Raw genomic sequence first — 12,292 nt, forward strand, 5'->3', positions numbered from 1 at the left:
TTAATGTTACGTGTACGGATAATGTCAATTTTTTCTTCATTTGTTAAGCTTATTATTAAGTCAGCCTTAAAGAATAATGAAAATGGAGGCATGCAGAGGGACCATTTAGTTCCAATTAGAAATTGTATTGTTTGATGAAAATGCCTCCATCATACATATATATAGCCCTTTATAGCTTACTGTTCGGTGTGAGCCAAGGCTCCGTGTTGAAGACCGTACTGTGACCTATAATGGTTTACTTTTATAAATTTTGACTTGGATGGAGAGTTGTCTCATTGGCACTCATACCACATCTTCTTATATCTATGTAACAAACAAAATATTTTGATGTTGTCAGATTCGCGGTGATGCTTTATGTCGAAACGGTATGATTATTCACAGATTGTAAATCTTAAAGCAATTTATTCATTTTTCAGTGCATTGACCTTTTTATTTTATTATAAAACAAGGTTGTGTCAAATCAGTAAATACACATTTTAGTAAAGAATGAGAAAAACTAGTGTAAAAAGTAAAGTAATCATAAGTTTGCTCTATAGCAGTAGGAGATGTGTATTTAATCTAACAAATACATGTATCTTAATTTTCTTTAATTTATCCACATTTTATTTACATCCCCCTAGAGTATGCAGTTTCATTGTTACTCTGAAATCCGATTTTGATAGCTGATCAAATAGATAGTAACAATTTGGAAAGCAGCTTCCAGAAGTTCCAACGTTATTTTATGGACATCCAGTAGAATTAACGGATAAACTGTCGCGGAAATACACCTTCCTACTTTTTTTATTCAAGCGCCACGGACTAGTTTAATAAAGACAAAAAGCGCGTATTGTTTTATTCATAATTCTGGTATCTTCAATGAGTTTTGTTTCAAAATACCCAAACAGAAAATGAGACACCTGTAATAACAGACCCAAATGTGTCTTTTGTGGCGTCTAACCTGAAAATGGAGATACTGATAGCGGATTATTTTGGAATATGTCTTTGTTTCATTTCTCTTCATTTACCCTTGAACAAAAAGCAAAATGCAATTTTCAAAATGATTTGATATAACCCAGCAGGCACAACAACGTTGATTCAACATTGAATAAACGTCAGATTTCAACGTTGAATCAATGTTGAAAAGTAGTGTTGGATTGAAAATTGATATGACGTTGAAAACATAACGTTGATTCAACGTCAGCTTTCAGGTAGACTGTTTTAGGGTTAATTTAAGTTGAAACTCGAAATGTGGTACATGCTGAGAATAGGATGTTGAACATTGGTTAAATTAAGGTTTGATAACAGCTTAAATCATTACCCCTTATTATGTCCATCAATTACCTTTTATGTGTAATAAAACTATCGCAAAACTATATGTACTAAGTGAGAGTAGTCATGCGTCGGTGTTAAATGTACATGTAGTCTGTTGCAGAATTCAATATTTATGTCATTGAGATTTCTGCCTGTTCGAATACTTCCCTTTTTAAATTTCTCTACATTTTATGATCAAGTGGAAAATAAATCATTCTATTTGTTTTTGTAATACTGGTAAGGAGACCACTCATTTCTGAATCTGATGTTTATGATTCAAGACTTGACAAGAAGAACAGGAACAACTTATTAACCATGTTAACCTTGCCAGGCATAAATAATCGGAAACTTTATTGTTATGTCAGTTGGCATACATTTTTGTAACTTTATTTTGCTTTATAGACAGGATCTTATTGTGCTTATAACTATTCTGTTAATACACAAAATATGTTTGTGACATAAAACAGTAATTATATACCAAGTTGCTCACATATGCATCTTACAATTTTAAACAAACACAAACTGAACAATTAATTTTATTTAAAAATTTAGTCCTTCTGCTAGACACATTCCCAGATATAACAGGGGCATATTTTAGGTATCTTGCACAGTAGTTCCATATTTTGGTCTCTGTTGCACATTAGTCACTTGTAACTACAACATCTGCAACAGAAAAAACATATTGTACTATCTTTATCATAACTTCGTAAATATCATTATGCAGCTCTTATAAAGAAAACTGCTGTTATATGTGAACAAACTAGATATCATTGAGATGGGAGCCATCTCTGTGGGCCCCGCTGAGAATAATGTGCTTAAAAAAAAATTGTAACTTTACCATAGGACATGGGGTTGTCAACTGAAACCAAAGTTTTTGACCTTGAACTTTGACCTAGGAAGTTGTATATAAATTGTGACACACCCTCTGGTGTTGGTTTATATACATGTCAAGTATAAACCTTGAAATCATAACGGTTCTCGAGATATAGAGCGGACACGATCTTTACCATATGACATGGGGATGTCAACTAAAACAAAAGTTTTTGACCTTGACCTTTGACCTAGGAAGCTGTACATACATTATGACACACCCTCTGGTGTAGGTTAATATACATGTCAAGTATAAACTTTGAAATCATAACGGTTCTCAAGATATAGAGCGGACACGATCTTTACCATAGGACATGGGGTTGTCAACTGAAACCAAAGTTTTTGACCTTGACCTTTGACCTAGGAAGCTGTACATACATTATGACACACCCTCTGGTGTAGGTTAATATACATGTCAAGTATAAACTTTGAAATCATAACGGTTCTCAAGATATAGAGCGGACACGATCTTTACCATAGGACATTGGGTTGTCAACTGAAACCAAAGTTTTTGACCTTGACCTTTGACCTAGGAAGCTGTACATACATTATGACACACCCTCTGGTGTAGGTTAATATACATGTCAAGTATAAACTTTGAAATCATAACGGTTCTCAAGATATAGAGCGGACACGATCTTTACCATAGGACATTGGGTTGTCAACTGAAACCAAAGTTTTTGACCTTGACCTTTGACCTAGGAAGTTGTACATACATTATGACACACCCTCTGGTGTTGGTTAATATACATGTCAAGTATAAACTTTGAAATCATAACGGTTCTCTAGATATAGAGTGGACACAATTTGTTACGGACGAACGGACGGACGGACAGACGGACGGACGGGCGGATGGACGGACGGACGGACAGACTGATCACTATAGGGCGTCCGCCATTCGGCGGGATCCTAATAATCTCTGTGCAATGCTATTGTTATTTCTTTAAATATCTATTGAGAGCGACCATGTGTTTTCTTTTTAACTTGAGTTCAGACATGAGATAATAAAAATATTTCTAAAAAAAAAACAAAGATTTTAGAGACAAAGTGACAAAATCACACAATATTTGTAATATGGAAAAACAATGATATATATTTTAATACTCACCTCTTATTATTTCAAACTATTTGAATCACCGAAGGCATGTTTATTCTTTATACCCGGTATGTACTTTCCGACACGGGTTTATTTGTAAGACATCTACAAATAAAAATAAATTTTAAGTGCATCATTTCTAAATTGTCAACTCCCTCTTTAACTTGAAAACAAAAAGTTTCAAATGTGTGAAACGCGTACAAAATTTTGACTTCCAAAACCTTTCATAAATTGGATGAAAACATTTAAGTTCAATTATTTTTATTTTAGCATTACGTTAAACTTGTCCTCCATAATCCAACAAGATTCTGGAATCAGTAGCGAATCCAGAAATTTTCATAAGGGGGGCCACTGACTGCATAAGGGGGACCGCTACAGTCATGCTTCATTGATTCTTTATATAATCAACCATTTTTTTTCCTCAAAAGGGGTGCCCGGCACCGTCCCCAGCTCTGCCTCTGAGAATCAAGGGCTTTATAATTAATTTTAATTCTAAATTATAGTTTGAAGATCTCACAATACGCTAATGGGGTTTCAATTTTATTTATCTTGACCGTCACTTATCTTGAAAAACAATAATGCACCACAGGCAACAAGATCTTGACAGTCACTTATCTTGAGAATCAATAATGCATCACAAGCACCGAGATCTTGACAGTCACTCATCTTGAGAAACAATAATGCACCACAAGCACCGAGATCTTGACAGTCACTCATCTTGAGATACAAAAATGCACCACAAGCACCAAGATCTTGACAGTCACTCATCTTGCGAAACAACAATGCACCACAAGCACCGAGATCTTGACAGTCACTCCTCTTAAGATACAAGAATGTCCCTATATATACTTTTTTAGTGTTTCGGCAGATATATAAAGCTTTGGATGGTCATCTTAAGATGCTTTACTTTAATATAATATAAAATAAATATTATTCACGTATTATATATTAATATATATATATGTCTTTTTACATCTAAATTCTTCATCAATAGATACTGTCGGCATGGTTGCTAAACGCAAGAAGTAGTTCAACTTTGAACCTGTGTTTACATTTTCTTCAAGTTTCAATAAATTCCAGTCTTTCGTGATAAGTCTTATTTAATTTTACGTTAACATGCATATGAATTAAGTTTAGATATTAAAACTAAAGGAATATTTTCTATTTCCTTGAATTTTTTGCGCTGTAATAATTCAATACAGTCAATTGATAAAAGATCTATTTCGACGTTATCATATAAACCACTTTGAAATTGGTCAGATCATTGTGTATTAATTTGTTATGGTCACACATGTTTCTTATCTGCCGCTTCATTAATAAATCCTTGGAATACAAGCTGTGAGTGACATCTATTCTGACCCAGAGAAAATAATGTGTTTGTTTTAAATGTGTTGCAAGGTCAAGAATGCCATGTGTTGTAAATCTTTGACTTTTAATTATATCAACACATTAAACATGTAAAAGAACAAGTATGCGATCACATATGTGAATTTCACTGATGATAATTGATTATTATTATTTGCCAGACAAATAAATTCTTCAAGTCATCCGATGTTCCATAATATATTATGACTCCACCCTCCCAATATCTGCAACGATAGAATTCTTTGCCATACGCTTTTGTTTTTAATTACCAAATCATTGTTCATAAACACACTCCCCCTTTTTCAAGTCTTTACATAATAAGTTGCCTCACCCAATAAATGAACAAATATATCTTAAGGTCAACCTTGTTGTTCCCCGAGACTTAAACAATATGTGTGTATCTTATCTGCTGGAATATGACAACTACGTGTATAATTATAAATTATATCTGATCTGCTTAAATCACTTTACTCATATAATTACAGCTACACTATTGTATACATTAAATTATCATATAACTATTATTAAATCAAACAATAAATGAAAATTATACTTACTTTGCACTGCTGAGAGCAACTGTTAACTTGATGTGGTAATCAAATGGGGGCAAATAAATTCGAAGTGTCGGCCTCATACGCATGCGTCAATCAGAAAAAGATATCCGTTTCGAGTAATTATAATATTTTATCGCTAAAGATTAATTTATATATGCAACAGTAATCATTGAATTTATTTAAAAACATCAGTAAACCAATATAAATAAAAAGTGATTATTTTAGCAAAAAGGACTATACAAAGTTGGTTCAATCTCATCTTGAAGGAAACTTTGGTCGACACTTAAAGTCACCAACCTTAACTAAACCTTTTATCAACGTTATATTTTCAACCAATTAAAGCATTGAAAGCATCAACTCAAATTCAATGTTAATTCAACGTTGAAAGTTCAACGTTGATATTTTTAACCACAAATCAACGTTGATTCAACAACGTGATTTAAACGTTGATAGGATTGACGTTGATACAACGTTGATTTTACGTTGATCAACGCTACAACCAAATTTCAACATATTTTCAACGTTGGTTCAACGTTGTGTGCCTGCTGGGAAACTTCCGTTGAAAGATGTACTTAAGTTGTGATCGTCATCATTTTAAAGAAATTGACAGGAACAGACCAGTTTGATTTCAATTTATTTATACATACTTGGGAAGATCTCTTAAAACTTAATTAAAGAAACAACTGTTGATCTGGAAGCCATGTTCAAAATTTTATTAGAACAAAGTTATAATGATGTATATATAAAATAATACGGAGCTTCGTAAAATAGTCATAAATTCAAAGTAATCAAACATTCTTTATTTGTTTAAAACGGTAGATATCAATTTCGAAAGATATACAACTGTGCAAACATTTTGAAATTTGAGTAGATATAACATTGACAATGTCAGGTTCTATTGGCAGGTACTTTATGTGTTTGTAATACACATGCTACATTATGTGTATCATTTTGTATTTTGTTTTTTCACATGCGTTTAAACTGTATCATTGCAAAACGGCATATGTAAAAAAAATCAGGATCGCTTGACTGAATATTTATATGTACGACAAGATTACGAGCATCTGTACATGTGAATATAGATGGGGGTCTTAATTTAAATACAAAGAATATTTTGATAATTTGTCAAAATGTAGTTTATATCATGCTTTTTTCAAAAATGTAATAAAAAGTAAGGATCACCTTGCTTTTTTGTACGCTACGGGTTAAGCAAAATATTCAGATTTTGTATAGATTATACATGGAAAATCCAAATTTCGGTGATAAAAAGAAAACTTCACCATAGAATTTTAAGATAAAATATGAGAATATAGCTCTAATAATATGCTTTCAGATAAGAAAAAAAAAAATAATGGGGTCACGGGACTCGTTTTCTTCTACATAATAAAATAGGTAAATTTCCACAACATATTCTTTTATAAAAGTTACTTTATCGAGTTATCTCCTGTTATATCTGAGTTTTCTACCCTTATATGGCAAAATTAAAAAAGATAATAATAAAATAAAAATAATTAGATTATTGTAAAATACAGCCGTAAATATGATATAACACATTATTTTCTATATCAACATGAAAAGTCTTACACATGAATTACATACTATTTTCGAAATTTGCAAATTTCATTAAAGATCTAGACCGATTGTTATCGGCCTTTTTAAAATCCAAGATGGAGGAAGACACCCTATCTACCTTAAGCTAACTAAAGCAATGCAGATACTTTTATAAGGAAGATCTAGGATCAAAAATCTAATTCCATCGGTTTTACAATATGTTGTAAGTATTCATTCCTGTCTTACTTTTTTATACGCCCGTTTACCGTAAGTATTATATTATACAGTTATCCGACCGTCCGTCCGTCTGTCCGTTCGTCGTCAACATGTCGGACAATAACTCAAAAACGCTTGAGACAATTTGCAAAAAACTTTGGTGAATTCTTTATATCTATTGACGTGTGCTCCCTTTCAATTTTTAAAAATTTTAGATTTTGTGTTTCCAAGTTATGGGTTTTTTCATTACAAAGGGGGGATTTTCCAGTTTCGGACAATAACTCAAAATCACTTACACCAATTTGCAAGAAACTTTGGTGAATTGTTTATATCTATTGATGGGAGCTCCATGTGAAATTTTATGAAATTTTGATTTTACGTTTCCGAGTTATGGGGTTTTATTCATATAAAAGGGGAGATTTTCCAGTTTTCGGACAATAACTCAAAAGTGCTTTGAGCGTTTTTCATGAAACTTTGGTGACTAGTTTATATTTATCAAAATAACTTTCCTTTAGTTTTCGATAAATTTCTGATATGACACCGTCAACTTATTGAACGTTATTCTTTAAAAAAAAACGACGGGTGTATATTGCGCTCATGGCGTAGGTTTTTATTATTCATAAAAGAGAGACGAAAGATACCAGAGGGACAGTCAAACTCATAGATCGAAAACAAACTGACAACGCCATGGCCAAAAATAAAAAAAAGACTAAGCAACACGAACCCCACCAAAAACTGGGGGTGATCACAGGTGCTCCGGAAGGGTAAGCAGATCCTGCTCCACATGTGGCACCCGTCGTGTTGCTTATGTATTACAAATCTGTTAAATAGTATAATTCGGTAGGTCACATAATCTGACATGTTATTGCCATTTCAAATCGATTATTTACCTTAATCAAATATTAAAGATAAAGTAGACTTTTGCTTTCATTCAAAGGTAAACCAAAAGTAGTTGATAAACATAGACTTCTTATCCTCTACTTATAGGCTAGAAAATACTTGGTCATGTTTTATAAAGAGTCAAAGCCCAGGGCGTAGCCGAGGGCTTTAAATCTTCATACATCATTACCAAGTATTGTCTGACTAATTTAGAACATGTTCACACTTTCGAGTGACCTTAAAAATTATCCGTTCCCAGTGTAATTTTCAAAAGTAAATAAGAGTTCACTTTATATAATTAAGTAAATGTATAACATAGGTAATGATCATTTCAATGGATGAAATGAAATAGCACTGGCATAGATTGTGAGGACAAAAAGGATAAAATTGTTAACACATAATACTGTTATATCCAAAATTTCTGGATTTTATAAAGCATACAATGTTATATAAATCCGCTTTTTGAAAACATTTTTTTTTTTATAATTATAAAACTCATGGTAAATATATTCGAACTCAGACCATTCAATATTAGATGCTTACTTTTTATTGATAGATGTACATGTATTGTGGGTTTTCTTTTCGAAAATAAATCCTTTGCTTTATATATCAGCAGTCTGACATTGGATTCTTGAACGAAAAAAATAATAATTGACTCGAATGTCAGGTATGAAAATTGAATAAATATTATTTTACCAACATCTTTCCCACCATTTCATTTTTTGTGTATTATATATATATATATATGTGTGTACCCTGTACCAAGTCTTGAATATGACAGTTGTTATCCATTCGTTTGATGTGTTTGAGCTTTTGATTCTGCCATTTGATAAGGGACATTCCGTTTTGAATTTTCCTCGGAGTTCAGTATTTTTGTGATTTTACTTTTTCTATTACAAAATGTATAAACATTTGCAAAATTCAAAATGTTATTTTCTAATTCTTTTCTCTTTTATTTGTAATCAGTAAGCTATTTTCCAAAGGAAAATGCCTCAGGAGATTGTACACTTTGTTGGTTTAGTTATGAAAAGTTCACTTTCATAATAAATCTACAATGAAAATTCATTCATGTATAGCATTTTATAGTGCACGGAAAGCCATGTACTATGAAAAAAAGAGGGGGAAAACTAACTTTTCATTGGACGAGAATTGGTGAGTATGTTCTACAAATTACTATTTCTCCCATGCTACAATATTATTCCTCGAAATAGGTATCAATTAACAGTGTTCCTTATATCGAATTTGTATCTAAGAATATTCACTGTCATGGCATTTTACCCTAAGATACAATGAATAAAATGTCATCTGGATAAAAAAGAATATTTTGAAGGAAAAAACACAGAAATTGAAGGCCATAAAATATAATTGTGTTTTCAATTGAGGGGGAAATGTTGTCATTCTAATGTATTTTTATAATGAAATACAAAATTCAATTTTACATCACTTTTAATTTATGCCTGATTTTTGGTACAACAAACATAGATGGAGAATACACCCATAAATGGGAATAATAACAATATTGAAGATCTTCCTAAGCCCATTTTACAGAAAAGGCTTTTAAAAGAAGGATCCTGTGAACACCTTTTATTTCTTTTTTTATGTTATTGGTTGCAACGTCAAATGAAATTTTAACAAATGGTACAGATCATCAGACAAGACATAATCAGCGAAAATATGTTTCAAAAAAGCTAAAGATGAAAAATTGTTACTAAAATTTAAAAAGATAGAATATGATGGTCATGTATTAATTCTTGATAAAAGTAAAACTTAATCTCACTTGTTATATCCGATGTACGTCCTAATGAAATACATTTACATAGCTCTGAACTTCTTCCCCGTATAAAAGTGGATTGTGTGTTGCCTTTTCTTTCGTTGTTATTTATCTAACCGTTAATGTGTCCTTCCCTCCTTGTCTAATGATTTTCAATTCTCTATTCGTTTGTATGTATTGCTATTTTTATCACACTGTATAATTGATCAATTTAAGTGCTTTCAAGTCTAGAAATAGGTGGCAAATTCGTTAATCATTTTATGTTCTCAAAATGTTTTTAAACTTCAACTACTCAATAACTTTCACATACCATTTTATATGATGTACAAACATGGTGAAAATTTTTAAAATCCACTCAGGTGTTTCCGTTTGTGATCGTTTACTGCGCCATACTCTTCCGCCTAATCTTTTTGATAGTTTGTATTATATCATAAATGTGTCTTACAGTATAGGTAAAACTATACGTCGTGAGATATAAATAAAACCGTTTACCTTATTTTGTATAGTTAAATTCCTCAGAGATACCAGGATTGAAATTTTGTATTTGCACCAGACGCGCGTTCCGTCTACAGAAGACTCAACAGTGACGCTCGAATAAAAAAAAAAAAGGCAAAAAGGCAAAAGAAAAGTACGAAGATGAAGAGCATTTAGGACTAAAAATTCCTAAAAGTTTTGCCAAATACAGCTAAGGTAATCTATTCCTTAGGTGAAAAAAGCCTGAGTTTTTCAAAAATTCAAAGTTTTGTAAACAGTTAGTTAATAATTATGACCATATCAATGATAATCATGTCATCAAAGAAGTGCTGACTACTACTTATTTCGAGTAAATTGAATTACTGTCGTACTCACTTCAACTCTTTCTTGTACAATATTTAATACATGCCTCAATTGAACTGTCTGCTTTCGTTTTAACAAAATGAACAAAACAATGTAAATAAACTTACTAATGTTTAAATGTTCCTGGATGGAGTGTTCAGTTGGGTAATTAAATTCCCGTCAGGACTTTCCGCAGTCATGGCATTAAATCGATTAACTCATTAACGACAGCCCATGAATGACCATAATTTCGGAGGGAATAATCATTATTTAAAACAAAACTATCTAAATCAAACACGGTTTCTGAAAATGACATAATCAAGATACTTAACATCTATATTGACAACATATTTGGTACGTTTTTCAAAACATAATTGGAATTCCTATGGATATTTCGTTTTTTTAACATAACTTACAACTTCAATTATTGTGAGTTTACTAAACGCATCTTTCCCATAGATCCTGAAATTAAAGTTAATAAAGATACAGTCAATTCTGCCTCGTATCTTAGATACCATCTAGAAATTGACAAGAAGGGTCGCTCAATAACCAAACATAGTTACAAAACAAATTATTTCAGTTTCTCAGTTTCCAATTGTGAAGTTTCCGTTTTTATGTTACAACATTCGTTCAGTTTCAAAATATACCTCAAAGTTGATATGTTATCCCATACCTTGCCTTCCTTCTCGTGATTTCTTTAAAGAGGGCTGCTGCTTCAAAAAGTCTATTGCATCACGGGTATTAATAGGTAAAGTCGAAGTAATCACATCGATTTTTTGTACGCACGCAATCATGAGTTGGGTTACCTTTATGGAATATCTTTGTCAAAGATACCCACGGGTATTTTCAAATTGTTTTTCTAGAATCCCGGCTGCTATTAAACGATAACGTCTACAATGAATGAGACTAATTCACTTGATGCCGATTTCTCTCCGACGAAGGATATTTTATGTTCCGCCGTAAAAAACACCAATTTAATTATTCTTGCCCAGAAGGTTTCTAAAAGCGCACCTGGTGCAGTATGAGTGATGTTGTTAATATCAGTCGGTTATAGTAATTTCCATATGCCGCCATGTTGAAGGTCAATGTGAAGAAGTCAACAAAATTTAACTTGTTATATGAACCGTTAAACTATCGAGAAGGTTGTTGTTTTCTGAACAATTTTAATTAGTTCTAGCTAAAAATACTTAATTACTACGAACTTAGATGAATCTCGCATAGGACTTGCTTCAACTATATGTATGATTTGGTTGAAATACCTTTCTCCTTAAACGAAAAGGATGAATATATGTTAAGAAAATATGAATAACTACTAACCCATTGAAATAATAAAACTCCATTTTTGTTATCTATTCGTTTGATGTGTTTGAGCTTTTGATTTTGCCATTTTCTTAGTAACTTTCCGTTTTGAATTTTCCTCGGAGTTCAATATTTTTGTGATTTAACTTTTTAAAAAGAATAATAAGAGCTTGTCGACCAGATCGTCTTATTTAGTCTTATATGAATTTAGATTTTACTCCAAATGATACGTTCATTAATTTATTCATTGCTATTCAGGGACAAAAATTACATTATCAGAAGGAAAACATGGACAGGCTACTGGTACATAATGTATCTTGATTTTTGTGTCAAACTGCTAACTACAGAATAACAGTCCATGTCAGACTTTCTGACACATTACAAGGTCTCAGGGACAGGTCTTGAAGTGCTGACATGATACCACAAAATAACAGGTCAGGATGAAATACATTTCTATAGTACAAATCTGTCATCTACATATTTTCTTTAAACAAGGAGCCTAACTTTCAAAGTTACAAATATAGCGTCGTAATGTTGTTGTGAAATCGTTGAGAACAAATATTTGTTTCTTGTATCTAAAATTAT

The 12,292-nt window shown here is 32.0% G+C and overlaps 1 long non-coding RNA gene across 1 annotated transcript; it reads right to left on the reverse strand.

Annotated features, from left to right (window-relative positions):
• Window positions 1-1,847: 1,847 nt before the first annotated feature.
• LOC127714755 (uncharacterized) lies at window positions 1,848-5,237 on the reverse strand. Its single transcript, XR_007987923.1, has 3 exons — window positions 5,179-5,237; window positions 3,269-3,361; window positions 1,848-1,953 (listed from the first exon to the last, which is right to left on the reverse strand). It is a non-coding gene; the product is annotated as an uncharacterized LOC127714755 (long non-coding RNA).
• Window positions 5,238-12,292: the final 7,055 nt, after the last annotated feature.

The sequence above is a fragment of the Mytilus californianus genome, unplaced genomic scaffold (genome assembly GCF_021869535.1).
Source record: "Mytilus californianus isolate M0D057914Y unplaced genomic scaffold, xbMytCali1.0.p SCAF_9, whole genome shotgun sequence".
NCBI classification, from domain to species: Eukaryota; Metazoa; Mollusca; class Bivalvia; order Mytilida; family Mytilidae; genus Mytilus; species Mytilus californianus.